Source organism: Ostrinia nubilalis, chromosome W (assembly GCF_963855985.1).
Source record: "Ostrinia nubilalis chromosome W, ilOstNubi1.1, whole genome shotgun sequence".
NCBI classification, from domain to species: Eukaryota; Metazoa; Arthropoda; class Insecta; order Lepidoptera; family Crambidae; genus Ostrinia; species Ostrinia nubilalis.
Genome location: NC_087118.1, coordinates 5,697,530 through 5,725,003, shown reverse-complemented (window position 1 = coordinate 5,725,003; position 27,474 = coordinate 5,697,530). Strand labels below are relative to the sequence as shown.

At 37.0% G+C, this 27,474-nt stretch overlaps 2 long non-coding RNA genes across 2 annotated transcripts; both read left to right on the top strand.

The window, feature by feature from the left end:
• The first annotated feature begins 2,721 nt into the window (after nt 1–2,721).
• On the top strand, nt 2,722–23,503 carry LOC135086362 (uncharacterized). The gene is made up of 3 exons (XR_010260440.1): nt 2,722–2,790; nt 3,094–3,149; nt 23,160–23,503. It is a non-coding gene; the product is annotated as an uncharacterized LOC135086362 (long non-coding RNA).
• Nucleotides 23,504–24,183: 680 nt separating this feature from the next.
• Nucleotides 24,184–25,950, top strand: LOC135086377 (uncharacterized). The gene is made up of 4 exons (XR_010260456.1): nt 24,184–24,353; nt 24,458–24,581; nt 24,816–25,020; nt 25,776–25,950. It is a non-coding gene; the product is annotated as an uncharacterized LOC135086377 (long non-coding RNA).
• Nucleotides 25,951–27,474: the final 1,524 nt, after the last annotated feature.

The window sequence follows — 27,474 nt, the reverse complement described above, 5'->3', positions numbered from 1 at the left end:
TAATAGTGAATGTGTGTTAGAAAGATGCCTAACCATACGTACAGTGCTCGTGAGTACGTAAACATGGTTTACTGTTATGGGAGGGCACGTGGAAACGCATCTGAAGCCCTGCAGGCTGTAGGTATCGGGCTGAACATCCTACAGCGCACCACCGTACTGATGCACGTATTATTGTTCTGGCTGTACAACGTCTGTTGGACAATCAGCCGATTGTGCCTTCGTCCGCCTCGTCTAGGCGTGTATTGTGTCGGATTTGAGGAACTTAAATACCGGTCTGTACGTGAAGGAATAATACTGGAGCGCGCATCAAAACACGATTTACCTGGCACGCGTTTGCTTGCACGTGGAAGGCCGTCAGTTCGAGCCACAACTTGTCCGGTTGGAGCGGCCGATTCCAGACGACGTCGAAGGGGATTAGTCGGTAAGTACTTAGTTCTAAACCTAAACAAATGCTAAAGGAATGTGTTTTTTAAATGTAGGAAGTGAATAATCTGGTAATTTTGTGTACAAAATACTTCTGCGGTCGCGGTAGGTAGTGGCGGGAAAGCGCGTACGCTCCAATACACTCACACACACATAGGCACGGTCATTGCGTTGCGTGGCGCGCTGTACATTGCGGGCTGCGGAATATTGTATTTTTTTTAATCATAAAAATAAAAAATATTTCCCACCAATAATATTTTGTAATATTACTTGGTTGGGTGTACAGAATGCGTAGTTTCAGTCTTCGTGATAGGTTTTTTTACACCCTGTACATAAATATTAATTCGTCCTAATAAATAAGTAATTAGTAATTATTTTTCTACTTTTTAGTGTATGTTTTTTTGTCAAATTTTGTTTTGTACGACTGAAAAATTAAGGTCCCTCGAAAGTAGGTAAAAGTGGAGCAGGCATAATTTACTTTTATCTTTATGAGATAAAAATAATATTTTTTTAACGTTGTCATGTCATCATCATGTTTAAAAAAAAAAAAACTTCTATTATGGATCGATCGAAAAGCGAAATTTTGGACAGCGTTTTTTTTTCACAACTTCTATTTTTTAAATTCATATCGATAGGTTACGTCACACTATGGATCGAAATTGCGATTTATGGACATAGCGATATTTTTCATAATTTCTATTTGAAAAAAAATCCTATCGATACGTTACGTTATTCTGATGAATATATGTCGTTAGATTTTCTTTAAAACCAATAGTTTGGTTGGAAAAAAATATTTTCCATTTTCGTTGTATGGAATGAAATGGCTTGTTGACACTATAATCCTACACTATCAGCGCGCGCCTAAAGTTGCCCGTTCACAAGTTATGTGGTTCTGAAAAATGAAAAAAAAGTTAGTAAAAGTGACTTTTTTTGTAATATCTTTAAAGATTCAACGAAAATATAAAGATTCCATACGTTAACAATTTAAATTAACCTTAAATTACTGACAAACATTTAACTCATATTTTGGAACCTTGTAACTTCTGAACGGGCAACTTTGGGCGCGCGCTGATAGTTTAGGATTATAGTCAACAAGCCATAGGCTTAGTCGAAATCGACCACTTTAAGTTTCATTCCATACAACGAAAATGGAAAATATTTTTTTCCAGCCAAACTATTGATTTTAGAGAAAAACTTTTAACGACATTTATTCATCAGAATAACGTAAGTTACGTTCGATAAGTATTTTTTTCAAATAGAAATTGTGAAAGAAACAAATCAATATGTCCATAAATCGCTATTTCGATCCATAGTACGTCTTACTGATTAATTAATGTCATTATCCCCTCAAGGATCAATAAGACCGGCGGCGGCTGCGCTGTTCATTACTTATAGTCATATAGATCAACTAATTTAAACTGAACCGTGTCGCCAAACACATTGACAGGGGGGCGCCACCATCATTTCAACTATATAGTTTCCAACGTGGCAAAAATCGGAACCAGCGATTCGGTATTGACGGTGGTGGCGCCCCCCTGTCACTGTCACGGGTGGGACAGTTCGTTTTAATTTATGTATATTATGTTACTTACCAGTTATTAATAATAATTACCGACAGTCGAGGTAAAAGTAAGAAAGTAATCACATTATTTTATCACTTACAAATATCTTAAAAGAGAACACCGGCTCGTGTACAGCGTGTACAGCAACACATTTTGAACGTTTTGATATCTTAATATATTAATATAAATTAGTATAATGAGATTGGAATGTTTAAAATTTAAACGAACTGTTTAAAATTTAATAAATAGGTTTAGATGCGGCGGGGGTGGATCTTGGGCCAACCCTAAGCAGTTTATTTAATTTTATACATACGTGAATGATTTCTTTAATCACATTTACCAAATTATTCATAATAACCGATTGTTATTAATAATTCTTTTTCTATTCTTTTTCTATCATAATTAATCATCATAATCAAATCAGATTAAATAAAATCTGAGTTGCGTTCTATATCCTTTAGAGCGCCATGGTCTTTTTTAAAATACAAAACGTTTAACATTTCCGTGCAATATTTCTTTGATAAAAATACTTATAGAAATGCTTTAGTTATTTTATGCGTATTTTTGCGATTGCCTAAAACCCTAAATCTTTATTTTCAAAACAGAAATATATTTTTTTACTGTTCCAGGCGAAATAGGTTGGTGACCAATAGGTTAAACACCACCAAACAAAAGTTGTCTATGGTCATATGTTTTGTAGGCAAAAAAAGTTTGCCTCTTCCTCCTTGAGAGTTTGAGACATTTCGCGCTCATTCACTTCCGCCTCCCTCTCGGTCGCAACTGTTTTGCATCTTGTTTCATCGCGGTAAGTTATGTGTAAATATTATTAAAATTATTATCCATAGGTTTGTCAAATAATAAAATACTATTGTACAAATCAATTTTGATGATATATCAACTTAATTGTTTCTTTTCATCGTTCCGTTAGTGTAAGCATCATTTTTGTTGAAGGGGACGCCATTGTAAAACAAATGAAATAATGTTAAACAAACAACTTTTTATGGTTTAAAACTTTTTAAAGTGTAATGATCGAAGTTTTAAGTGTATTTTAGGTTCTTCAGTGCCATAATTTGTGGTTCTTTAGTTCATTAAATGTGTATAATTGCAGTTTCACGATGCCCCGCTTCAACTACGATTCCACCACGGCCGTCTGCATCGCCACGGGTAAGTCTTATAAAGTCTTATTTGTTCTTCTTTCCATTATTTTCTGTGTTTAGGTCCTTTGGTTCGTTAAAAATATACTATGTTTGGCTTTGATGAATAGTTATGGACCGCCATTTTTCTTCTTTTATAATTGACATGGCAATGGTGTTGTAGATAGTTCATAACTGCATAAGATCTAGCTTTTTCCAGTCAATAACTTCACACATTTTCTAAATATGGTTGACAAGGGCGTAGCCCCTTATTCTATTTGCCAAGTTATTTAAATTACCTACACCTACCTACAATCATGGACCTATAAAAAAAGTTCCATGCCTAACAGTAAATAGTTAATAACACGTAAGACATCTTTATATTTTGAAACATGTCAATTCCACACAAGGTACTTGTATTAATAATGTCCTAATAGGCAAGTTATCATTTCATTGTTGATGAACATAAATTCACATTATCTATCAATAAAAGTTATTTAGATCTTCTTACTCTGAGATGGTTTTCATATGAATAGTTATGTAAAATAATTTTACATGTAGGATTATTTACTGTTGAAATTGGTGTTACATTAGGTATTTAAAATACACAAGTAAGCATAACTTTAGTTCTTATTATAAACAAAGCATTTATTGAATCACATCTAATTTAATTAATGTTTCAGTGTAGTTAAAATAATTGATTTGCTCTGAAATCAAATCAATAATAAGAACTTGATTGAATCCTTCTCAAATATTGGTAGGTAATATCAATGCAGTTTAAATATTATTTGAAAACCTTCAGATTTGCAATAGGATTATTTGCATTTGATACTACTTAAATATATCCTGCGCTTGTTATATTTGTATTTATTTATCAATATTTTCAATTTAGTGCGTTGAATTCTGATTTGACATTCATCTTACTAGGTATAGGTACTTTTTTTTGAACTTGTATATGTCTGGATCTGACCATAATATCTAGCCTTTTATAAATCAAGATTAATAATTATACTAATTATAATTTACCTACTTGAATAGTGGTATTAATAACATTTAATTTTTATCTCTTGTCATAAATTAATTAAATTCTAATAGATGTGCACCAATTGATTGAAGTTATCAATATTCATCATGTTTGAAATTGGTCCTATATCTACTTAGATTATTAATCTAAGGTCCTATAATATTTTTCATTTTTACAGAAACATAAATTCTAAATTTCTTTTGATTCATATTATTACTAATTTAATTTAGGTATGTTTGATAAGCAGAAATTAGGTAGGTAGGTACCTACTTATTGTCTCAATGGGGTTAGGTAAGCCTGTTATTTGAATTTGCATTAGTTTTATTTTAGGAAATATTGTATCAATGCAATGCATTGTTTAGGTAGGATTAGCCTAATAAAATTACTTGTTGTAATATGAACTTACTGCAAAATGGTACAGTTACAGTAAAATAGGTTAGTACTAATTTGTATAATCATTGATTTCCATCATTAGGTACATACCTTAACTGGTAGGCATTTGTTTTTAATACAATTTACTGTTTTCTTTAGTGATTTGGATACATTACCTACCTACTTAAGTAGGTAATGTTGTTGTTCAGTTATAATAAAATTTCAAACTTTTGTTTACATTAAACTTCTTATTACTATTAGCACTAGCTGCTATTAATTGTATGAGTTTGGATTTTCGGTTTAGGTAGGTCTCTATAGGTAGGTAGGTATATCTACTTTTAAATTTAATTTAATTTCTTTTATTTATTAGTAAAAAACAAACTTAATTTCAATTACCAAAACAATAAAAGTAATTAATCAGGTAGGCATTGTAAAATTTATCACTTGTTCATTGCATAACCATTTATAACTGAATATGAATTTATTGACGATTTATTTTCAGAAAATTTGTTGGCACTATAGTTTGTCATTTTGCTTTCTGTGTGTACCTCAAAATTAGCATGATTGATATTGCTTTAAGGTGATGTTCTAAGGCCTTGTCAAAATGCTTTAGATATTTTAGCGGAGAGTGTTAGAAGATAATGAAAGTATTTTTATAATATTACATAACTGAGTTGAAAATTAGCATTAATTATGTGACCAATCTTTTAATTATCTTCCCTGTGTCATATAAATCTATAACACTTTTTATCATTCAATTTAGATACTGAAGTTGCATTCTTTACACGTTTATATTTTATGACAATAATTTTAAGAGAAGATTGACTTGAATCTTTTTAGAGTTTTCGTTATTTTTGTCTTGATAAGGTATCAGCATATTATCTGAAAATAAAGAAACCACCTGCATTTTGTATTTCGAAGCAAATTACTTTCTTTTAAATTATGTATTCGTAATGCATAATAAGCGCGACTTCATTGTCAATCAGACTATTATTAATTATTAATTTCTGGTAAAGGATTGTCCCATCAAGGCGATGCACGGTATAAAGGTAATAATGCACAGTGTGTAGCCATGTCAGCATGTGCATCCGCTTTGTCAGTTATTAAAAATCGGGCCGTGTTTGATGTTGCGGATATCAATACTATTCTTCAGTACGGTGATTTACTTTACTTGCAGTGTAAACCTCGGGACCACGTTTTCTTATTACCAGACGAATTGCCAAATGATTATCGAGTAGGGAACTTCGCGGTTAAAATTAATGCAATGGAACCCAACTGGATTGAAAACGGGCTTTTTCCAGCTTCACTGCGCGATGTTGATGTTGCAACATTGCAGTTAGTTCATATTTTGCGCGACCGTGTATTCACTCGCGAACGTAACGAGACTCGGGATAGTTACTTGTTCACCGGGAACAATTATACGGTTTCTTTTTGGAAATTTGGCAACAAATTTTATTTATTTAATAGCCACGCGGTTGGCATCAATAATAAATTTAATCATCGGGACGAAACTCAAAATAAGGCGCGTTTGTTTTGTTGCCAAAATTTAGAAGATCTCGCAAAATTACTGTTCATAGGACATGCGTATACCTCGGCGCAATATTCTATACATAAATTAACTGTAGTAAATTTTGCGCTAAACTTAGATCCCGTCGTCCCACTCGAGCCACGCGACGCGAAATTAACAACGTTGAAACCTGTCGTAGTCCTTGAAAAAGTTGAGTTAGAATCAATAGACATTGCACCGGTGCAATCAACCAAACGAGGTCGACCCAAAAAAAAGAGATCATCTAAATGTAAAGTAGATTCTTCCGCACCGAAAAAATCTAAATTAATTTATGAAAAATTAAAACCAGTTGTGGTTCTTGAAAGAGTAAATTTAACTGCGTTAAAAATTGCCCATGATGCGAAACCTTTGTCCGTCAGTACTACACATTCTGATGTCAAATTGAAATTAAAGCCAGTCGTTGTAATTGATAGAGTTGATTTAAATAGCGGTCGGGTTAGTAACGTAACGTCAACCAAAATTCTTAGACACCGAGAGGCTGTAAAACGTTATGCTACCCAGAACCCAACTATCCATAGGGACTCGGTAAAACGGTACTCACAAAAAAAACCCTCGGTTAATAGGACGCGGTTCAACGGTACGTTCAAAAAAATCCCTCCGTTCACAGGGACGCGGTTAAACGGTACACGCAAAATAATCCCTCGGTTAATAGGGAAGCGGTAAAACGGTATTCGCAACAAAATCCGGAAGTTAATAAAGAAGCGTCACAACAATATAATGTAGTAAACAGAAATTTAGAACCCGCGTTGCGTAATTCCAATATTTTGATCGGGCAAAAACAAAACGATGACCTAGATTCACTTCAGACTCATTCTCTTAAAAAATTGTCTTTAAATGACAGTCACAGATGTCCTCAATGTCAGGCGCGAATTTTTGTTGAGGAAAAGGGTAGAGTCAAATGGTGTTGTGGTTCTGGAGCATATAATGTTCAAAATTTACCGCCGTTAACCGAAGAGTTCTATTCCCACCCAGCTTTCCTTCTAAGACCGCGAGCTTTCAATAATTTGTTTTCGTTTAGCGCATTAGGCGTTTCTCATGGTTTTCATCAACCAAATTCCGGTGTGTCTTTCTTAAAAATTCAGGGCCGAACTTACCATCGCGTTTTTGATTTAGCTTACACCGACACATATAATCCTATCGGTATGTACATTTACGACGAAAGGGAAAGGACAGCTGTAAGCCAAAATTTAGACATGGAGGTAGTTCGCTGCATTACCAATTTTATGCATAATGTTAGTCCGTACATAGATTGTTTTAAACGTTTAAGTCAGGAGCCTTCCGAGGAGGCACATTTGATATTTGAACCCACGTCGCGACGCTCCCATGGTAATATTTTAGGAGACATGCCAATCGGTTCGGAAATAGCCGCAATTCTGAGCACAGAACGCGAACGCTATATTCCTAAAGCTATAGTCATATGGCGCATAGGTGCTCGAAAACCGCACACTGTAGACATTTTACATCCGCTGTATGAAACTTTCCAATATCCTTTGCTGTATCCACACGGTAATCCCGGTTGGTTACCGAATAGACTCGATAACAACGGCGTAAAACTAACACAAAATAAATACGTCCGTTGTTTGTTGCTATCTGAGCCGCGGTTTTCAGAGTTGAGCAGACTTTCTGAGGAATGGATAGTAGATATGTTCTGTAGAATTTCAGAGGAACGACTTAGGTACATTTTTAATATGCAGAATCATTCCTCAGATGCTGCTCTTAGATCTGCTCCCCTTCAGAAAGTAGAAAACTCGGTAGAAATTAGTAACCAGATAGCAGCAGATGAAACCATACGGGGAGAGGGCGGTGTTGTGCCGGGACGTGTCTATCTGCCCAATACATTTACTGGAGGTCCACGGTATATGAAAACTAAATATATGGATGCCATTGCACTGGTCAATAGACTGGGCACTCCATCATACTTTTTAACGATGACATGCAATCCAAAGTGGCCCGAGATCCAACAATCTACTCCACAAGGACAAAGGCCTAATCCTTTAATTTGTGCGAGAGTTTTTAACTTGAAACTCGCACAACTTTTAAAAGACCTTAGAACTGGTGCTTGGTTCGGTAGATGTATGTATATTATGCATGTCATAGAGTTTCAAAAACGAGGACTGCCCCATGCCCACATTTGTTTTAGAATCGAAGGGGGTGGTCCCATACAAAATTTTGAAATCGATCAATTTGTAAGGGCAGATATCCCTCCTCCTTCTGAGGCAGGTGGTAGATTACGCAAGGCCGTGCTTGATCACATGATACACGGCCCATGTGGACCTCCACATAGAACAGATTTGCCATGTTGGGATACTGAAAAAATGAAATGCACAAAGTATTTCCCTAAATCTGAAACGGCTGTAACTTACTGCGATGACAAAGGTTTTGTTCATTTACGCCGTGATAGTAAAAACCAAGCCACCATTAAATTTAGAAATAGAGACATAACGGTTAGTGATTTGTGGGTCGTTCCGTACAATGCCGCTCTTCTCCTCAAGTATGACTGTCACATAAATTTATTAGCATATTCCGCACGCGCGATCGTCAAATATCTATTCAAATACATGACCAAAGGTCCTGACGAATCGCGCGTTACTGTCGTTCCCGATTCAGATAAAAACAATGAAATCGAGCAGTATGTCACCAAACGTTACCTTGGTTCTTGCGAAGCGACGTGGCGCATTTTAGAGTTTGACGTAACAGCTCGCGAACCGAACGTAAAGCAGCTCGCCGTACACCTTGAGGGCCAACAATCCATCTTTTTCAAGCCGGGAACCGAAGCAGATGCCGCGCGCCGCGCTCATTCGGACTTAATAACTTATTTTAAAAGGCCTCTCGGTGAACAGTTTGATAACATAACGTATTTAGATTTTTACGAGCGGTTTATTGTACATTCACGACGTCCCACCACAAAAAATGTAGAAATCTTTGAATTGAGCAATAATAAATTTTTGACAAGACGGCAAAGGGGCGAATTAGTATCGCGTTTATTCTGGGTCGCGCCAAACAGAGGTGAATTATTTTACTTGCGTCTTCTTTTAGCGTCTCAGCCGTGTCGTAGTTACGACGATTTATATAAACTTGGTGGTCCATTGTGCAAAACTTTCCAGGAAGCTGCGAAAGCTCTCGGGATCGCGGACGATGAAGCGGAGTATGAGATTGCTATGCAGGAAGCATCTACATTTTTGACTGGACCACGGCTGTGTAGCTTTTTCGTACTCTTAGCTGTGAACGGGATTAGGGTCGTTTCTTTGTGGGATAAGTACAAACATTTAATTGGTCAGGATTTTTTGCAGCGTTTATCCGATGACGCAGAAAAAGCGTACAAACTTTGTCTCGTCCAAATCGACCGGTTATTGCGTAAACATGGGACATCCCTTGTCGAGCAAGGGTTACCGGGCGTTATAGACGATTCGACCGAAGTAGGCCGCGAGCGCGTCGAATATAATCGCGACGAGTTAAACACGTTCGTGAGTAGCTGGCTACCAAAATTATCCCCCGACCAAAACCTCGTGTTTAGTTATATTCACACTCTCCTGAGTGACAGCGAGTTCCGAAACTCTAACAATACTGCCATTTTCATTGACGGGCCTGCCGGAACAGGTAAAACTTTGCTTTTAAATGTAATTACTGCACACGCACGCGGAAATTCAGGAATTGTCTTGTGTACGGCGAGTTCAGGTATCGCGGCGCAAAATTACGTAGGCGGCATTACGGCACATAGCATGTTTAAATTCCCCCTCAACCCCGTAGATGATCTTGGTTACTGGAGCATTACCAATGGTTCGCAGCGCGCTGAGCTTGTTCGACAAGCTGACGTTATTATTTACGACGAAGCCCCTATGGCTCACAAATATTTAATTCACCTGCTTGATAGGTCTCTCCGCGATTTGATGAAGTGTAACAGGCTTTTTGGTGGGAAAATCGTAATTTTCGCAGGAGATTTCCGTCAGATACCTCCTGTCGTAGTAAAAGCTAAAAGTAACTCTGACGTAATCAATTGTTCAGTCAAGTCCTCACCGATTTGGGAACAAATTAAAATTTTCAACTTGAGCACTTCCCAACGTAACAGAGACGACCCAGAGTATTCTGACTTTTTATTAAAACTGGGATCGAATCAATTGCCGGTTCAAACAGTAAAGGTAAATCGTTCAATTTTAAATTTAGTAGATTTAACTTCCCACCTTTCTTATGTTACAGATTTGAACGATTTAATAGATTTTGTTTTTTCACATGTTGTCATTGTTGAACCGGACACGTGCGCTGGTCGAGCAATACTCACCACACACAATCAAAACGTTAGGGAAATTAATTCCATAGTATTAGATAGAGTAGAGTCGGAACCGTTACACTTTTATTCAATCGATAAAGTCCTTTCCGATAACGCGGACGATATATTTTTAGGCGCGGACGCGTTAAATAAACTGCAGCCAAAGGGTGTTCCAGAACATGATCTAACACTAAAAGTAGGATGCGTGTGCATGATAATCCGCAATCTTAGTTTTTCAGACCGACTGGTCAATGGCACAAAAGTTATCGTCGTGAAAACTACGCCGCGCATAATAACCGTTCGCAAGCCAGGCGAAACAAACGAATTTTTGATTCCGCGTATCTTGTTTAAAGCTCCAATCGAACCGGACAGCCCCATCGAAATGACGCGACGGCAATTCCCCTTAGCTCTGTGTTATGCCATGACTGTTCATAAGAGTCAGGGGCAGACTATAAATCGGGTAGGCGTAGACTTGCGGTCGGACGTGTTCAGTCATGGCCAATTGTACGTAGCGTTAGGTCGGGTCCAAGAAAAATCGGATATCAAAATTTTAGTTTCGCGCGATAAATTAGTCGACGATAAACTTTTGCTTAATAATGTAGTGTACCCGCAGCTTCTTTAGATTACTTTTTTTATATATTTTTTTTATTTTTACGCAGTTTCTCGGAAAGTGTAAATATAATTCACCTCATCAATCAATTGACAATTCTTTTGTGTAAATATATTTTAAAATCAATTAAAATCAAGCTGACACGCCTATACACGTGCATTATTTATTTATTTTTGCTTTTTTATACTCATTTCGCATGAATTCAAAATTTGGTGGTTTTTGTTTGGGCATGTTGGTTTTGTGTATATGAGTTATGCGTGTGTGGTGGTGTGAGTGGAGATAGTGAAGTATCGGGGGAATGGGCTATGTTAAAATATCATCTCTACACTGTAGGGGTGGATCGGTATAGCGTCGTCACTTGGAGTATAAATCCATTTACATTGGTGTTTGATTTTAGAATAGGAGCTTTCTCGGTCAACCAAATTGAAGAAGAGATGTTATGATATCGCTGAAGGGCGAACTGAAGGATAGACGTGGACGACTGTTGGGGGGACACGCCAGCCTGTGGGCTGATGTTGCTGATGCTGTGGGAAACACCGGCGGACGTCTTGGGGAAGGTAACGACATCGAAGCGAAGAGTGTGGAGTTCGACAGCCGCATAGCTGCGGGCGTGAAGTTGAGGGGGAAGAGACCGGAGAGAAGATGCAGGGGTGACGAATCAAGGTAAGGTTAATAACCGCTTGATAATGTCCCACTTGTGCCAATTGAATGCCTCAGCGTCGACGGAATGTCAGGAAGTCTAGGTACAAGTACGAGTATGCCAATATACCAAACATATGCATGGTTCCGGAGGCAACGAGCAATGGGTGTGTTGATTTTTTGTTAGTTATATGCCGTTTTAAGCGTAACTGAACGGAATTGTTCTTACCAGCATATAATGGATATCGTATAATTGTCATTTTGTAAAAGTAAGCTTCAACCAAACCAACGCGTGCAAATCACCATCGCCGACGCGATCATAGGCGAATGACAGGTCGCACGACCAGTCATTGGCCTATGATCGCGCCGGCGATGGCAATCTGCACGCGTTGGTTTGGTTGAAGCTGAAATAATGTACAGGGGTAGCCTTTTTTTTCGCATTACTTGAATAAGCAATGCACGCTGCGTCGTAGGTTACACTGAAGAACATAGGTACTTTTATAGATATATAAAGTGCTTTAAACGGTTATGTGGAGAGTAGGTTTTCGAGGGAGCACATATAATATTTGAACCCATGCAATGACCGTGACGTAATGAATATGTCCGTTTGTTTCTTGCTATCTAAACCGCGGTTTTCCGATTTTTTTTATATTGTATGTAAAAAAATACAGTTGGCTTTAGGGATGGTCAATGGGGCCACTCCCGCCGCAACTTGACCTATTTTTAATACTATGTTGCATAAATTAGTAATAAAACATAATGACAATAAAGTGATCCCCTCCATTGTCAAGATTATCTTCAGTCTGAATTGTTATTTTTATTAAATTAAAAAGAAAGATCTTGAATTTGTCATTCTCACTAAAATGTCTCTAAAATATGATCGAGTGAAGCGATGGCTGGCTCATCCGTCATGTCTGTAAACAGGCGCTGCCTTCGGGGACTGGTCAAACCAAGTTGTCCAGATTTTTACGCTTTTAATTTTGAATGGGGTGATGTTATAGCATTACTTTGCCACAGTTCCCATAGATAGTCAAAAATATTTTTGGTTACTTTAGTGTCAAAACAGTCACATTATTGGTAATAAAACATTACACGATTGGAAGGGATCCTCTTCAATCTTATTGTGTTTAAGTTTTTTCAGTCTGAATTATTACTATCATTAGAATATGAAAAAAGATATCTTGGATTTGTCATTCTCACTAAAATGTCTCTGGGGTGGTGGCGTGGTGAGGCGGGTCGTTACATTCTCTAAAATATGATCGAGTGAAGCGATGGCTGGCTCATCCGTCATGTCTGTGAACAGGCGCTGCCTTCGGGGACTGGTCAAACCAAGTTGTCCAGATTCCTATGCTTTTAATTTTTAATAGGGTGATGTTATAATATTACTTTGCCACAGTTCCCATAGATAGTCAAAAATATTTTTGGTTACTTTAGTGTCAAAACAGTTACATTATTGGTAATAAAACATTACACGATTGGAAGGGATCCTCTTCAATCTTATTGTGTTTAAGTTTTTTCAGTCTGAATTATTACTATCATTAGAATATGAAAAAAGATATCTTGGATTTGTCATTCTCACTAAAATGTCTCTGGGGTGGTGGCGTGGTGAGGCGGGTCGTTACATTCTCTAAAATATGATCGAGTGAAGCGATGGCTGGCTCATCCGTCATGTCTGTGAACAGGCGCTGCCTTCGGGGACTGGTCAAACCAAGTTGTCCAGATTTTTACGCTTTTAATTTTGGATGGGGTGATGTTATAGCATTACTTTGCCACAGTCCCCATAGATAGTCAAAAATATTTTTGGTTACTTTAGTGTCAAAACAGTCACATTATTGGTAATAACACATTACACGATTGAAAGGGATCCTTTTCAATCTTATTGTGTTTAAGTTTTTTCAGTCTAGAATATGAAAAAAGATATCTTGGATTTGTCATTCTCACTAAAATGTCTCTGGGGTGGTGGCGTGGTGAGGCGGGTCGTTACATTCTCTAAAATATGATCGAGTGAAGCGATGGCTGGCTCATCCGTCATGTCTGTGAACAGGCGCTGCCTTCGGGGACTGGTCAAACCAAGTTGTTCAGATTTTTACGCTTTTATTTTTGAATGGGGTGATGTTATAGCATTACTTTGCCACAGTTCCCATAGATAGTCAAAAATATTTTTGGTTACTTAAGTGTCAAAACAGTCACATTATTGGTAATAACACATTACACGATTGAAAGGGATCCTCTTCAATCTTATTGTGTTTAAGTTTTTTCAGTCTGAATTATTACTATCATTAGAATATGAAAAAAGATATCTTGGATTTGTCATTCTCACTAAAATGTCTCTGGGGTGGTGGCGTGGTGAGGCGGGTCGTTACATTCTCTAAAATATGATCGAGTGAAGCGATGGCTGGCTCATCCGTCATGTCTGTGAACAGGCGCTGCCTTCGGGGACTGGTCAAACCAAGTTGTCCAGATTTTAACGCTTTTAATTTTGAATGGGTTGATGTTATAGTATTACTTTGCCACAGTTTCCATAGATAGTCAAAAATATTTTTGGTTACTTTAGTGTCAAAACAGTTACATTATTGGTAATAAAACATTACACGATTGGAAGGGATCCTCTTCAATCTTATTGTGTTTAAGTTTTTTCAGTCTGAATTATTACTATCATTAGAGTATGAAAAAAGATATCTTGGATTTGTCATTCTCACTAAAATGTCTCTGGGGTGGTGGCGTGGTGAGGCGGGTCGTTACATTCTCTAAAATATGATCGAGTGAAGCGATGGCTGGCTCATCCGTCATGTCTGTGAACAGGCGCTGCCTTCGGGGACTGGTCAAACCAAGTTGTCCAGATTTTTACGCTTTTAATTTTGGATGGGGTGATGTTATAGCATTACTTTGCCACAGTCCCCATAGATAGTCAAAAATATTTTTGGTTACTTTAGTGTCAAAACAGTCACATTATTGGTAATAACACATTACACGATTGAAAGGGATCCTTTTCAATCTTATTGTGTTTAAGTTTTTTCAGTCTAGAATATGAAAAAAGATATCTTGGATTTGTCATTCTCACTAAAATGTCTCTGGGGTGGTGGCGTGGTGAGGCGGGTCGTTACATTCTCTAAAATATGATCGAGTGAAGCGATGGCTGGCTCATCCGTCATGTCTGTGAACAGGCGCTGCCTTCGGGGACTGGTCAAACCAAGTTGTCCAGATTTTTACGCTTTTAATTTTGGATGGGGTGATGTTATAGCATTACTTTGCCACAGTCCCCATAGATAGTCAAAAATATTTTTGGTTACTTTAGTGTCAAAACAGTCACATTATTGGTAATAACACATTACACGATTGAAAGGGATCCTTTTCAATCTTATTGTGTTTAAGTTTTTTCAGTCTAGAATATGAAAAAAGATATCTTGGATTTGTCATTCTCACTAAAATGTCTCTGGGGTGGTGGCGTGGTGAGGCGGGTCGTTACATTCTCTAAAATATGATCGAGTGAAGCGATGGCTGGCTCATCCGTCATGTCTGTGAACAGGCGCTGCCTTCGGGGACTGGTCAAACCAAGTTGTCCAGATTTTGACGCTTTTAATTTTGAATGGGTTGATGTTATAGTATTACTTTGCCACAGTTTCCATAGATAGTCAAAAATATTTTTGGTTACTTTAGTGTCAAAACAGTTACATTATTGGTAATAAAACATTACACGATTGGAAGGGATCCTCTTCAATCTTATTGTGTTTAAGTTTTTTCAGTCTGATTATTACTATCATTAGAATATGAAAAAAGATATCTTGGATTTGTCATTCTCACTAAAATGTCTCTGGGGTGGTGGCGTGGTGAGGCGGGTCGTTACATTCTCTAAAATATGATCGAGTGAAGCGATGGCTGGCTCATCCGTCATGTCTGTGAACAGGCGCTGCCTTCGGGGACTGGTCAAACCAAGTTGTCCAGATTTTTACGCTTTTAATTTTGGATGGGGTGATGTTATAGCATTACTTTGCCACAGTCCCCATAGATAGTCAAAAATATTTTTGGTTACTTTAGTGTCAAAACAGTCACATTATTGGTAATAACACATTACACGATTGAAAGGGATCCTTTTCAATCTTATTGTGTTTAAGTTTTTTCAGTCTAGAATATGAAAAAAGATATCTTGGATTTGTCATTCTCACTAAAATGTCTCTGGGGTGGTGGCGTGGTGAGGCGGGTCGTTAAATTCTCTAAAATATGATCGAGTGAAGCGATGGCTGGCTCATCCGTCATGTCTGTGAACAGGCGCTGCCTTCGGGGACTGGTCAAACCAAGTTGTCCAGATTTTTACGCTTTTAATTTTGGATGGGGTGATGTTATAGCATTACTTTGCCACAGTCCCCATAGATAGTCAAAAATATTTTTGGTTACTTTAGTGTCAAAACAGTCCTATTATTGGTAATGAAACATTACACGATTGGAAGGGATCCTCTTCAATCTTATTGTGTTTAAGTTTTTTCAGTCTGAATTATTACTATCATTAGAGTATGAAAAAAGATATCTTGGATTTGTCATTCTCACTAAAATGTCTCTGGGGTGGTGGCGTGGTGAGGCGGGTCGTTACATTCTCTAAAATATGATCGAGTGAAGCGATGGCTGGCTCATCCGTCATGTCTGTGAACAGGCGCTGCCTTCGGGGACTGGTCAAACCAAGTTGTCCAGATTTTTACGCTTTTAATTTTGGATGGGGTGATGTTATAGCATTACTTTGCCACAGTCCCCATAGATAGTCAAAAATATTTTTGGTTACTTTAGTGTCAAAACAGTCACATTATTGGTAATAACACATTACACGATTGAAAGGGATCCTTTTCAATCTTATTGTGTTTAAGTTTTTTCAGTCTAGAATATGAAAAAAGATATCTTGGATTTGTCATTCTCACTAAAATGTCTCTGGGGTGGTGGCGTGGTGAGGCGGGTCGTTACATTCTCTAAAATATGATCGAGTGAAGCGATGGCTGGCTCATCCGTCATGTCTGTGAACAGGCGCTGCCTTCGGGGACTGGTCAAACCAAGTTGTCCAGATTTTAACGCTTTTAATTTTGAATGGGTTGATGTTATAGTATTACTTTGCCACAGTTTCCATAGATAGTCAAAAATATTTTTGGTTACTTTAGTGTCAAAACAGTTACATTATTGGTAATAAAACATTACACGATTGGAAGGGATCCTCTTCAATCTTATTGTGTTTAAGTTTTTTCAGTCTGAATTATTACTATCATTAGAATATGAAAAAAGATATCTTGGATTTGTCATTCTCACTAAAATGTCTCTGGGGTGGTGGCGTGGTGAGGCGGGTCGTTACATTCTCTAAAATATGATCGAGTGAAGCGATGGCTGGCTCATCCGTCATGTCTGTGAACAGGCGCTGCCTTCGGGGACTGGTCAAACCAAGTTGTCCAGATTTTAACGCTTTTAATTTTGAATGGGTTGATGTTATAGTATTACTTTGCCACAGTTTCCATAGATAGTCAAAAATATTTTTGGTTACTTTAGTGTCAAAACAGTCACATTATTGGTAATAAAACATTACACGATTGGAAGGGATCCTCTTCAATCTTATTGTGTTTAAGTTTTTTCAGTCTGAATTATTACTATCATTAGAATATGAAAAAAGATATCTTGGATTTGTCATTCTCACTAAAATGTCTCTGGGGTGGTGGCGTGGTGAGGCGGGTCGTTACATTCTCTAAAATATGATCGAGTGAAGCGATGGCTGGCTCATCCGTCATGTCTGTGAACAGGCGCTGCCTTCGGGGACTGGTCAAACCAAGTTGTCCAGATTTTTACGCTTTTAATTTTGGATGGGGTGATGTTATAGCATTACTTTGCCACAGTTCCCATAGATAGTCAACAATATTTTTGGTTACTTCAGTGTCAAAACAGTCACATTATTGGTAATAACACATTACACGATTGAAAGGGATCCTCTTCAATCTTATTGTGTTTAAGTTTTTTCAGTCTGAATTATTACTATCATTAGAATATGAAAAAAGATATCTTGGATTTGTCATTCTCACTAAAATGTCTCTGGGGTGGTGGCATGGTTAACTAATATTAGTAATTTACCAGTATAATTTAAGTTAATGCAGTGTAATAAATAGGTTAAGGTGCGGCGAGGCTGGCGCTCGGGCCCCTATGCCACCTTTTTTTTCAACCGACTTCAAAAAAAGGAGGAGGTTCTCAATTCGACTCGTATGTTTTTTTTTCTATGTTTGTTACGCGATAACTTCGCCAATTATGAATCGATTTGAACAAATCTTTTTTCGGCGTATAGGTAATACCTCAAGGGTGGTCCCATTTAAATTTAATATTAAAAAAAATAACCCCCAAGGGTGGAAAATTGGGGATGAACTTTTTTATTCGCAATATCTCCGCCGATTTTAAACCAATTTGAACGATAATTTTTTTGTTGAATAGGTATTATCAAAAGGGTGGTTTCATGCAAATTTAAAGAAAATATTTCACCTCCAAGGGTGGAAAATTGGGGATGAACTTTTTTATACGCAATATCTCCGCCGATTATGAACCAATTTGAACGATTATTTTTTTGTTGAATAGGTATTATTTGTGTTCACGCATTTGAAGTCGGTTTTTTTTTTAAAGTTATATTGATATTATTACATTTAGAAATAAACATTTCATAAACTTATTTGTTACGATTTAATAGTAATCGCGTTCGGTATCCTTCCGTTTGGCCAAATTACTTTTCGCCAAATTTCGCTTCGCAAACAACTTATCGCCAATGTTTCATTTCCCAAATAAACTTTTAGCAACTGTTACTTTTCAACCGACTTCAAAAAAGGAGGAGGTTCTCAATTCGACCCGTATGTTTTTTTTCTATGTTTGTTACGCGATAACTCCGTCAATTATGAACCGATTTTAACAAATCTTTTTTCGGCGTATAGGTAATACCTCAAGGGTGGTCCCATTTAAATTTAATAATAGAAAAAACAACCCCTAAGGGTGGAAAATTGGGGATGAACTTTTTTATACGCAATATCTCCGCCGATTATAAATCAATTTGAACGATTATTTTTTTGTTGAATAGGTATTATCAAAAGGGTGGTTTCATGCAAATTTAAAGAAAATATTTCACCCCCAAGGGTGGAAAATTGGGGATGAACTTTTTTATACGCAATATTTTTAATTTTTAGTTTTTTTTTTTGTGTTCACGCATTTGAAGTCGGTTTTATTTTTTTTTAAAGTTATTATCGCACCACCTTTGCTGAAGGTTCTTTTACAGACATCTGCAAGGTAGGTAGACTATTGGTCCTCCCGAAGGGAAACGGTAAGCCTCTCTCTGACCCGAAGGCCTATAGGCCTATTACTCTTTTGCCAATCCTGGGTAAGATCCTGGAGCGCGTCATCATCTCCTGCGCTCCCTGCTTGCACCGACATATATCTGACGCTCAGCACGGTTTCACCCGTGGCCGGTCTACGGTCACGGCGCTCAAGTTCATTAACTCGATCACCGAGAACAGTACTGCGTCATACGTGCAGCTGATCTTCCTGGACATCTCCGGTGCTTTTGACAACGCGTGGTGGCCGATGATTTTGTTGAAGGCCAAACAGACCGGAGCTCCACCTAATATCTTCAGGTCATTGGTTAGTTACTTTACAGACCGGCGTGTGGGCCTCTATGTAGGGGCTCAAACGTCGTGGAAGCGCAGTACCATGGGATGTCCTTAGGGATCAATGTTGGGCCCGACACTTTGGAACCTCCTGCTCAACGACCTCCTGATGCTGCCGTGTCCTGAGTGGGTACACGTAATAGCGTCCGCAGACGATGTGACGATCGCAATCGCTTGGTGTGACCCTCGACGAGGCTAGGTCCTATGTGCCGCATGCGAAATTGATTGATTTACAAGCTGCCAATGGTTTTGGCAAGACGTCATGGGGCGTGAGATACCCCGCCCTAAGTGTGCTGTACGCAGGCATTTATGTGGCCACGATGACATACGCTGCGGCCGTATGGTACCGATGCTCGTCGATTTTTGTGATGACAAAGGTGGTTGGAGGGAGTACTCAGCGACCGGCGCTCATTTTACTCACGAAGGCTTACAGGTCGTGCAGCACGGCAGCGTTACCTGTAAGTCTCTCGTGCAGGACGACTTGCGGAGGAGGGAATCCAACTGGCCCCCAGGGAGCGCCGGGAATTGAAGCGCACCATTAGAGAGGATGCCGTGGCCTTTTGGCAGGAGCGGTGGGATGCGATAATTCATTTGGTCAAATTATCATTTGGCAAAATTTTACTTGTTCAAGTTTTTTTATGGCAAATTTTTGTATAGCAAATGTTTTTTGCCAAATATCCAAATAATTTGATTGATCAAATTAACACTTCATATACTTACCCACAAATCAAAGCATAAGGCACATGATCATAGTTTTCTTAAACAATAATTTTAATAATAAAATTGTATGTTTGCAAAAAGTAGGTATTGCAGAAAATAGTGGGTTAGGTTAGGTTAGAACAGTGACCATTAACGCGCGAAGGCGAGCGCAGCGTGCCGCGGTAGCGGCCGCCGAGCGCCAGAATCACCTCTTGTTAATGAACATTTCGATAAAAAGAATGAAATAAGTTGTTTGCGATGTGATAATTTGGGAAACGTTTTTGGCCAAACATTAGTAATCCAATCACGTCATATTATTAGTTACTGCACGCTATGGCTGCAGAAGATTTAAACAAGATTTTTGGCGAGAAAATCAATTTTCGCAGGACATATCCGGTTAAATATCCGTGTTGTAGTTAAAGCTAGAACTAACTCTGACATTAAACTGTTAATAATTAAAATCCTAAACACTTCTTAACGTATTTTGTTGCATGGAGTATTCAGTTTTTTTATGAATACTGGGTTTTAATCAATATTTAACGAATACATAATAGTCCAAAACCAAATGATATAAAGATTTTTTAACAATTTTACAAGAAATTGTTTTTTTTTTATAACTAAAAACATTTAAAACATAACGTTACTTTTCTTGTTATACATTTAGGACATACTTTTTTAATTCGAATCGACACTATACGAATAGTTAAAAGGAATTCATATTTTTAATCACATTTAAGTCATAAATGTTGCTACACAACAAATAATATTTTTTATTAATTAGTACCTGTCTTTGTTAAAAATATTAAAATGTGCAATAACTTAATATAGAACCAAAAACTTTTTTCTCTTAATGTGTACATATTAACTATAAATTAATAATGAATATTGACTACCACCTACCTATAATGTTTTTATTGTAATTCAGTTATGTTTGTTAGCTTATTCACATATTACAGAACTGCTGTCTGTTCCCTCGCTAAATATTATCCTAATTACCTCTTGTCTTTGAAGTTAAAATTAATCATTTATCAGTTTCAACTACTCTGTTCAATATTTTCCTCCTTCTTCTCTCGTTGATGAGATAGATGTGCGACGGATCTCGAGCACTGTAGGTCGTAGGTGTTAAAACATCCTATCGCTTGTCTTGCTGAAGACAAGTGAGCATTGGATATCGATTACACCGTTTGTTTTTATTTGGGCTTTCACTTCTTTTGTACCTAATGTTTACTATATTTTCAGTTTAGAATTTTCTTATGGTATTGTTATTTTATTACCATTATTCTTTCACATTCTTAATATTAAAGTTACTCCTTTTATTTACAAGTTTGTTGTTGCTATCATGCATGAGGTAATTTTATTGTTGAGAGGGTTTTCATAATGGACGTGACATTTTCTTTCTTTGCCAGGAATTGCTACTTGATCAATTTCATAAAATTAACAATAACTAAAAGTTTTTTTACTAAACATTTTATGAAAATTACCTAATGGTTGTTAAAATTTGAGTATTCTTGAAATAAATAACTAATTAAATAAGTAACGTTATTGTTTATTCTTGTTAATTAATATTTAAGTACTATTTAAAATTACAAATAAATAAATTTTGACTTTGTTTTTGTAACCGTTTATAGCACTTTATATACCTTTAAAAGTACCTGTTTTTTAGTGAGACCTATGATGTATTTGCAATGTTTATTTAAGAAATGCGAAAAAAGGCGACGGTTACATTATTAATTTTACAAAATGACAATTATACGACGATCCTTATTATGCTGGTGAGAACAATTTCGTTCAGTTTCGCTTATGACGGCATTAACTAACTTCATTTGAACACATCCATTGCTCATTGCTTTCTGAACCACGTGTTGTTTGTTATATTGACATACTCGTACTTGTACCTGGACACCCTGATATTCCGTCGACGCTGAGGTGTTTGATTGACACCCGGGACATTATCGACCGGTTATTTTCTCTGCCCTGATTCGTTAACCCTGCATCTTCCCTCCGCTCGACCTCTTCAACTTTATGCTCGTGCTGTGTTGGCTGTCGCCTTCACACTCTTCGCTTCGATGGCGTCACCCTCTCTGAGGCGTCTGCCTGTGTCACCCACGTGGATCAGTGACGTCCCCTGCAGGCTGGGGGTGTCGTCCTAACAGTCTTCCCCTGTCAATCAGTTCGTTCAGTCAGCGGTATCATTCTCTCTTCCTTCGTTTGGTTGGCTGAGGAGGCTCCTGTTCCGAATCAGGCGCTAATGTCATGGTGATTCCAAAGTGATTACGTTATATTCCGATATACCACTCTTACAGTAATGGGGTGATATTTTTCATATTCCATTTCACTTTGCTTTCCCATCTTCTCTTACATTACTGCACACGTAAACACTCATCATATACAATATCGGCTTACCCGGGCAAATCTATCAAATTTTGGATTCATTTCAGTAGCTGCTTTGCAATTGCTTGCTGCTTTAAAATGCTTGCGCTGCTTGGGCTTAGAATTCATTCATATTCATATTATTTATTTGCTAACTAATTGTAGCTAGAAGATCGAATTCGCCCAGTAGGGCGATCTAACTACATGAAATGGTTTTTATTCAAAATAGAAAGACCCGTGTCTTTCTATGTGTCTAGGTATGTCTTGACGCGATATTTATGAATGAGTTACATTATGTACTCACTGCTTGACGTTTAGTTATAATGGGTGGGACGCGAATGATTAAAATCTGTTTTTAATGTTATACATTTCATGTAGGTAGATGGGGAGTAGAAGGGAGAGTGCATAACAAAACTAATCTTACTAACCATTGGCTTGCCTTTAATTATAAGATCAAATTAATGTTATGGTACTATCCCATGTGCCAACCTCACCTGCTCGCGCCAACAGCCGGCTGTTGGCGGCAGCGGCGTGGCTCACCGCGAGAGTGAGACGCTCCGCTGCGGTGCTCCCTGCTGTCTTACTGACGAGGCTCTGGCTTTAACTAATATTTATGGCTGTCTTTTACTAACATTGTATGTCATGTTATAGAGCTTGCAGATGGACTAACCAGGCTGGCAGTGTGTGGCAGCTAACTTGTTTAAAATGTGGAAACATCTCATTCACACAAAACACAGATGAGCCGTGCAATGCTTTGATGTGTCTCTAATTATACATCGATGCAAACTCTAACAATGCATAGCCAAATATAAATCTAATTTTAATATGTTTTATATTACAGATGACAAACGATTTATTAGTAATATCACTGTTTATATCTTATCTGAATAAGATACTCAATTAGACATCAAGATGACTGTCACTCGTACACTCAAAAGATACTAAGAGTAAGTATTAAAAATATTAATAAAATTATTATTTAATTTATAAAAAGACTAGCTTTTGCCCACGGCTTCACCGGCGTGAAATTTTGTTTGTCACAGATCGTCATAAATTATAGCCTATGTGTTATTCTGGGTTATAAACAATAATACTGTAAAGTTTCGTCAAAATCCGTTCAGTAGTTTTTGCGTGAAAAAGTAACAGACATCCAAATTTTCGCATTTCTAATATGTATTAGTATTTTAATCTGTACTACATATAGATATCGCATATTGCCCTTCCAGCTTTTCTGTCTTCTGCGTATGGTACAGCCGAACTCTTTAATAAATTACTAGCCCCTTCTTTAGGGGTAGTGGAGTTGGCTCACCTCGCAGAGGCCAGAAACGCTTGGACTAGGGCATGCCCGGGAGCCGATCCACCTACCTCTCTATCGTCTCAGAGGCAGTGGGACGAGCCGCTCTGCTTGCGTTTTCAGAGTGATCTATTGGCTTCCTCCGAAAATGCTGCAGAGCGTGCTCGCCTACTAGCGGTCTTTCAGGCAGAGTCCGGTTATTGGCTACATGCTCTTCCTTCGGCCAATATCGGGACTCTGCTTGACAGGAGTACACTGTCCCTTGCCATTTCCCTTAGACTTGGCGTCAAGACAAACCATCCCCATCGCTGTCGTTGCGGTACTCGCGTCGGTGAGTTAGGACACCATGGCCTCTCATGCCAAATGAGCGCTGGTCGAGTCTCCCGACACGCCTGCATCAATGACGTCATCCGCAGAGCTCTTGTCGCCGTCAATGTGCCAGCAGTTTTAGAGCCTAACGGCATACTCCGTGACGACGGCAAGAGACCTGACGGCATGACGCTCATTCCCTGGAAGCAGGGACGTCCTCTTGCTGTACTACATATTTTATATTAATTATTTCAGATATAGAAGCCAAAAGAGAAACTTGAGTGATGCAAAAGTTAAAATTGCTACGATGGTGCTCACCACATCTACTCGCAAGTCAAGTTCCTCAAGATGAAGCATTAATAACGCAGCCCTGACAAAATAATGCAAATTTGAAGAATTCATAAACATAAAAAGAACTAACTACTAATTAAGGTAAACGCAACTTCAATCTTCAGATTTATATTTATATAAATTATACAATTATAATTGTCTTATATATTTCACTATTAATAATATTAATATGCCATCTATTTCAGGTATAGACTAGAAGAAATAATAAAAATTAAAATGTAATATAATACTTAGCTACCTACGTTTCGCTACTTCATACTGAACTGAACCGGAGTCTGACAATGCACCACACGACCTTTTTCTGATTATGTAAGTAAAACAATTTTACAACTCAATCGCAATAATCAATAGTAAGTGTTAAGATACCATAAACATTAAGCTTGGACATATCTTTGGAGTACTCAGCCAGTGTTCTTTTTTCTTTTCACCAACTGTCGTTAGGTCATATAACCTCTCTACTGGCAGGTGTTCACGCGCGCCTACTGCCTTTGTTTAAAGGCTTTTTTTTTATAAAAAATACTTTTAACAAAATTTTACCAACAGGTAAAACGCCATGAATAGAATAAAATTGATCACATCTCACAAGGAAGGAGGAGTGATATGGCGATATCATATTTTCTTGGCGAAGAAGAAATTACTGTCTCAATGCGTAAAATATTACTCTACGAAGCAAGAAGGCTAAGAATGAAGAAAGAAAAGAAGGCAAAACATAAACGCAAAACGCAAATAGTAGTTCACGACACGACAAGTAAGTGTACCTACCTAACATTATTACGTTAAACGACCAAGAAATATGAGATAAGTAATAGGCTAGATGACAAAATTTCAATTATTTGTCCGTCAGACAGATAATTAGAAAACATTAGACTCATATTTTTTATTTTCTTTTATAATTAAATAATAACAGTGCTACATCGAGTTGAAATGGCGCGATACGTCACGCTTGAGTAGAATTTTTACTCAAAAGTGACGTCACGCGACATTTCAACTCAATTTAATACTGTATATATTCGATTATAGAAAAAAAAATACGAGTCTAATATTTTCTATCTGTCTGACGGACTAAATATAATTTTGATTTCATTACCCAGTCATCATCCCTATTGTATATTATTGCAAATCCATTTCCGAGACATGTTCAATATTATTCTTATAAAATGAATTCTATGCATAATTTCATACCCATAACACAAGCATATTAATTGCTTACTTTGGGGCTAGATGGCGCTGTGTGAGATTGTCCAAAGATATTTATTTATTTAAAGATATTTATACTTAATTTGAAATCTTATTTTAAACGCAAATGTCACACAATAAATGCTTGCCGCATTTTATTTAGATGCCACTTTAACTAATAATTAGGTATTATGTGATAATACTACCACGCATCCACTCACCTCTATGTTGTCATTTCTTAATTACCTATAGTCCTTTTTTGCGAATAAAATATAAGAGAATGAAATCATTAAAACGAAATAATTACAACTGTCTTTTTATTTCCAGGTTCATCAGTATCATGGAATTATCGACATTGGACTTGAAATCTCAGTTGAAGTTCCGGTATTGGATTGACGACAGCAGTCAACTATCGATGAACACTGATTTGAAGATGCTTGACGTTCTACAAAGGAAGCAAGAAAATAATAATTAGACATATTTACAGATTAAAACATAGTAGTTATGCATAGTAAAACATAGTACAAATTAATATTGTTTACTGATCAGTAATAATACCATAACCCAATACTTGTAGCGGCTTATGCTGAACCTCATCATGGCTCTTTTGTTTTTTCTTCTTTATTTTTCATTTTCTAATATTAATTTAGTGAACATAAAATGCCAGCTACTCGGATATGTAGGTGACTTAGGACTGATTTTTTAATCGTTGAATATCTGCTGAAGAATAAACATTTTGACATATACTATTCTTCAGTTAAAAGTTATACGAAGATTGAGAAATCAGCCCACAAGTTTTTTTTAAAACTGAGGTGGAATTGTGTAAAGCAATCGTTATCATTTGACAGTTAACGTACGTAACATAACGTACGATTATTCTGTCAAACGCTTTAACTGATTTTATCGTACCTACGTTATGAACTGTCAAATGATTACGATTGCTTTACACAATTCCATCTCTGATCCAGATTCTTTTTTATATTTTCATTTGTATAGGAAAATGTAACATAATCATTTATCCAATGTCAATTTGCATTCATATTATAAATATTGCACTTGAAATGATGATTATTATGATTACATAATATTTTGGAATTAAACATGTCTTAGCTAAGTAAAACTACTCGAATTTCACTATCATTGGAATTTAATATTTTTCGCTTATATTAAAATCGCAGCTTGATCCAGTCATTCTAGATAACTTAGATTTTTAAATCCGACTGTCAGCACTGAAGCTACATGTAGCACTTTTTTCACTTATAAGCTTATGTCTTTTTATTTAATGTACTAAATGATAGATCAATTACGAAAGTAGATTGCTCCTTTACAAAAACATAGTAATATTACAGTCAAATGTATGCTTTCAAAAGTTGTAGAATAATTGTTTAATCATTATAAATATACTATTTAAACCAATTTTTTGTTTTTTCTTCATTAATTAATTAATAAGCACAATGTAGGTTGAGTTATAATAACACACAGGCTTAAATATCTCACACACAGGCTTAACTATCTCGCACACAGATTTAAATATCTAACACAGGCTTAACTATCTCGCACACAGTCACACATATTGCTTGGAAATAAAATCGATAGGTGGCGCATTGTTAAATAGTGATCAATGGTGATAGCTCTACGATGCGCCTCCTGTCGGTATTATTCCTAAAGCATTCTGTAATTTCAGCACATCATGATAGACTACATTCATTCTTAATGACAATAAAATTAATAAACAAGTACACTAGCTATTACTTTTATTATTATGAATGCATAAGTTTTACAATATAGTTGATTATTATAAAATAATTCGTTAGGATAATCTCATAGGTACCTACTTCCGTAATATAGCCAACAAACAACTAAGGTAGATAAGCTAATTGAATCAAGAAATATCGACAACTGAAATCTTGCATAATTTATTGCCTTCTATGCATAATCAGTCAGAAAATCAAGATGGCGGCTGAGTTGGCGGCCATTTAGTAAAAAGTTTCAGATTTTCGATTTTTCAAATGCGTTTTTCGGGTAG